Genomic DNA, 4,913 nt, shown 5'->3' on the forward strand with positions numbered 1-4,913 from the left:
GCATAACTGTAACTGACTTATCCTGCATCACGTAATAGTGTGAGACAGCAGAAGAGTGAATGGGCTCTGCCTTTCACCAGCACAGCTTGCAAGTAGAAACGAAATGGTTCAATTATGCACCAGTGGAGAGAGCCCGGTCCCTGGGGACGGGACAAACAGCAGCGTCCTAGAAGCAGGGAGACAGATTGAGAAGCACATGTTCTTGAAACTCTTCCTTCCTTGCAATTCTGTGAGCAATGCACAATGTATTTCGTACTGAGCAAGTCTCAGCTGCTTCCGGAGGTGGCTGCACCCATGGCTGGTGGCTCGTTAGTCTGGGATATGATTCTAGCTTTGGGTCTTCGAGCATATGCAGCCGTGTGAGAATTCCCGGGTTCCAATCCCATGCGAACCATCATTCCTTAAATTGACCTGAGCAAAAATACCTGATGAATTTTCTCAAAAAGCCGCTTCGTTAAATAAGATCGGACTGCCTGAATTAGGGACGGCGCAGAGCTGCCATTGCAGTGAACACGGCGAAGAGAAACACTTGTTCAAAGTGAAAACAAGTATTGCAGATTTTTCGCCCGCGCAATCCGAGTCTGAATGAATCCTCCACCTGTATTACGCTCAATTCTGAGGGTGACACTTCAGGAAGCGGGGAAGTGAAGTGATTACAGACAGCTCTGAACAAGTTAACGTGAATGGTACCGTCCTGAGGAATGTCAGCAATGAAGGGAGATTGGAAAGTTTGGGGCAGCTCTCTTTGGAGAACAGAGGGCTGAAAGCTGGTCTGATTGAAGTTTTCCACGTCATGAGGGTTTTAGACAGAGGAAATAATGCAGTGAAAATGCTTCCAGGCCTGAAAGGATCGAGAATGATTTGGCAGAGATTTAAAGTCATCAGGAAAATAAGTAAAAGTGACATTAGGAAGACCGTTTTCGCACAGGGAGTGGGGTCAGAAAGTCGCAGTCTGACAGTGACAAAGAGGCAGATTCAATGGACACAAAAGGGAATTCGGTGGGCATGTTCAATGTGACAATATGCAGATTTACAGGTAGAAGGCGACAAAATGAGACACTTATTTACATATTGTGTTGAGCCTGGTGAAGGTGAAACACGTCAGTTGCGGTGTGTCTCATGCGCAGGAGGCCCTGCAGTAATTCCCCACGCTGTTTCACACAGCAGCATCCTCTCGGTGAATTACGCTTGGCAAAAAAATCGATTGAACCAAATCAGTGTCCGCCTCTGGATTTTACTGACACCGTTTATAAAATTCAGGCTCACCGTTAATGTGGAGAGAGGCCGTCAGACTAGAGTTTCCGCTTCTCCTGTTGAATAAAGATAATTTTAACTGTGTCCAGTGAAAGAAAGGATTTGCAGTTGGTGGGAAACATTTCTATCTGAACTCGCTAACACTATCCTGATAGATTGAAACATAAAGCTGGGAGTCTCTGGATTATGTTGTAAAACTATCGGTATTACGTTATTCACACCGCGCTGTCACCAACTGAACGAAGCGGCTGCCCAGAGGGAGACGGCTGTGTTTAAATCCCGTGATGAACTGGGGGAGCTGAGCATTTACCCAGACAATGGGCACACCACCTCCCTGACACAGTGTTCACAAATCAAACTGACAGCAAAGCTTCACGTGTGATCGAAAATTTCCGCAAAGAAGATTTGGCTCAACAGATATCCCGAGTGAAGTGCTCCTTTCTTGATTTGAAATGTAAGAAGTTGACGACAGTGAGCCTGACGAGATTCGAACACGCAACCTTCTGATCTGGAGTCAGACGCGCTACCGTTGCGCCACAAACTCACAGATCGCTCGTGCCTTCTATTCATGCTTAAGGGAAGTGATCGCACTGCAATGATTTTACATTATGAGTAACAACGGAGATCAACAGTTCATGGGTGTTCTGTCTCTGCCCCCTCTCCTTCTGTCTCTCGAAGTAAGTTCCAACTCTATCTCAATAAAAAGGTGAAAGAACTGTGGATGCTGCATATCTGAAACAAAAAACAGAAGTTGCCGGTGACCCTTCCACAGAACTGATGGTGATTGGGAAAACGTTGGTTTATATGCAGGAGATATTGTGGGAGGAAGGCGGATGCAGTAAATGATAGATCAGGACAGAGCCCAAAGCGAGGGAAGAACTGTTGGACAGGAAAGGGAGTTGACAACGATCTGCGTGGGAGGGTGAATGGAGACTGTTCGTGGCTAAGAATAGGTGGTGTGTAATGACAGACTACGTGATAACAAGGCTTGGTGTGTGTGGAAGAGACGAGGATACTATGCATTTCAGGCCCGAGAATTATTGAATTCGATATTGGGACCGGGATGTATGCTCCCCAAGTGTAATATTCGGTGCTCTTCGTTCTGCTGGTGCTGAGCTTCGCTGGAACACTACAGCAAACTTGAGACAGAGATGTTGGCCAGGAACAGGGTGGGGTGTGGAATTGGCAGGCAACTGGAAGTTCAGGGTCTTTTTTGCAGGTAGAACGTAGATGTTCTGTGCAGCAGTCACCCAGTTTATGCTTCGTTTTCCCCAATGTAGATGAGACCACATTATGAGCAGCAACTGCAGTCGACTGGGTTGTGGGAAGTGCAGGTCAAGTGCTGCTTCACCTGGAAGGTAAGTTTAGACCCTTGGATAGAGAGGAGGGAGCATGTAAATGGGCTGGTGTCACACATTCGGCAGTTGCAGGGGAAAGTGCCGTTGGACTATTGGGGTGGGAATGGGGTTAGGCTTGGTGGGAATGAAGGAAGAGTGGACCCAAGGTATAACACCTGCCCATTTTCCTATCTGCCAAATAGAGAAATTTGTTAAGTGTGTACAAGGACATTTTCTAATTCACAATGTGGATGTACATACTGGCGAGGGTGCAAAACCTAAGGGTAAACCACAATTCTATTAACTTTAGAACTGTGATTGAAAATAATATATCAGATCTAAAAGTTGTAGTTCTAAATTGGAAGAAGACTCAGGTATTAGGCAAGATCTTTCAAAAGCTGATTGGGGGCAGATGTTCGCAGGTTAAAGGACTGCTGGAAAATGGGAAGCCTTCAAATATGAGATAACAAGAGTTCAGACACAGTATATTCCTGATTCGGAGATGCCGGTGTTGGACTGGGGAGTACAAAGTTAAAAAATCACACCACACCAGGTTATAGTCCAACAGGTTTACTTGGAAGCACACTAGCTTTCTGAGCGACGCTCCTTCATCTGAGTATATTCCTGTTCGGGTGAAAGGAAAGGCTGGTAGGTTGGGGAATGCTGGATGACTAGAGAAAATGAGATTTTGGTTAAGATAAAGAAGGATGTATGTATCAGGTATCGGCAGAGAGATCGAGTGAATCCTTAGAGTATAAAGGCAGTACGAGCATACTTAAGAGGGAAATCATGAAGGCAAAAAAGGGGACATGAGATAGCTTTGGCAAATAGTCATGGATAACCCAAAGGATTTTTATAAATACATTAAGGACAAAAGGATAACAAGGGAGAGCATAGGGCCCGTCAAAGATCAGCAAGGCGGCCTTTGTGTGGAGCTGCAGTAGATGGGGGGCGGGTGGGGGGGGGGGGGGCGGGGGGGAGATACTGAACGGATATTGTGCATCAGTGTTTACTGTGGAGAAGGGCATGGAAGATCTAGAATGTGAGAAAGTAGATGGTGACATGTTGAAAAAATGCCCAAATTACAGATGAGAAATTGCTGGATATCTTGATATGCATAAAAGTCGACTGGGTTGTGGGAAGTGCAAGGACCTGATCAGGAGTACCCGAGAACTCTGTGGGGAACTGAGGAAGTGATTGCTGGGCCTCTTACTGAGATATTTGTATCATCAATAGTCACAGGTGAGGTGCCAGATGGCTAGAGGGTGGCTAACGTGATGCCACTATTTAAGAAAGGTGGTAAGGAAAAGCCAGGGAACTATAGACCAGTGAACCTGACATCCGTGATGGGCAAGGTTTTGGAGAGAATCCTAAGAGACAGGATTTACATGTATTTGGAAAGGCAAGAATTGATTAGGGATAGTCAGCATGGCTTTATGCTTGGGAAATCATGTCTCATGAACATGATTGGGTTTTTTGAAGAAGTAACAAAGTGGATTGATGAGGGCAGAGCGATGGACGTGATCTATATGGACTTCAGGAAGGCGTTCATCAAGGTTCCTCATGGGAGACTGGTGAGCAAGGTTTAATCTCATGACATGCAGGGACAACTAGCCATTTGGATACAGAACTGGCTAGAAGGCAGAAGACAGAGGGTGGTGATGGAGGTTGCTTTTCAGACTGAAGGCCTGTGACCAATGGTGTGTCACAAGGATTGATGCTGGGCCCGCTACTTTTTGTCATTTATATAAATGATTTGTATGTAAACGGAGGAGGTATAGTTAGCAAGTTTGTAGATGACACCAAAATTGGAGGTGTAGTGGACAGTAAAGAAGGTTACCTCAGATCACAACGGAACCTTGATCAGATGGGCCAATGGGCTGAGGAATGGCAGTTGGAGGTTAATGTAGATAAATATGAGGTGCTGCATTTTGGAAAATCAAATCAGAGCAGGACTTTTACACTTAATGGTAAGTTCCTTGGAAGTGTTGCTGAACAAAGAGACCTTGGAGTTCAGGTTGATAGTTCCTTAGAAGTAGAGACGCAGGCAGATTGGATAGTAAAGAAGGCGTTTGGTGTGCTTTCCTTTGTTGGTCAGAGCATCGAGGATAGATGTTGGGAGCTCATGTTGCCAATGTACAGAACATTGGTCAGGCCACGTTTGGAATATTGCATGTAATTTTGGTCTGCTTCCTATCGGAAAGATGTTGTGAAACTAGAAAATGTGTAGAAAAGATTTACAGGGATGTTACCAGGGTTGGAGATTGGAGGGTAGGAAGGTTTTATGGGGATTTGGGTCAAGTGCTGGCAAAGGGGACTAGA

General features: G+C 45.5%; 1 non-coding gene across 1 annotated transcript; it reads right to left on the minus strand.

Moving 5' to 3' along the window:
* Positions 1-1,726: 1,726 nt before the first annotated feature.
* trnaw-cca (transfer RNA tryptophan (anticodon CCA)) lies at positions 1,727-1,798 on the minus strand. Its single transcript has one exon. It is a non-coding gene; the product is annotated as a tRNA-Trp (tRNA).
* Positions 1,799-4,913: the final 3,115 nt, after the last annotated feature.

The sequence above is a fragment of the Chiloscyllium plagiosum genome, unplaced genomic scaffold (genome assembly GCF_037043375.1).
Source record: "Chiloscyllium plagiosum isolate Xiang-an unplaced genomic scaffold, Cpla_swu_hap1 HiC_scaffold_27, whole genome shotgun sequence".
NCBI classification, from domain to species: domain Eukaryota; kingdom Metazoa; phylum Chordata; class Chondrichthyes; order Orectolobiformes; family Hemiscylliidae; genus Chiloscyllium; species Chiloscyllium plagiosum.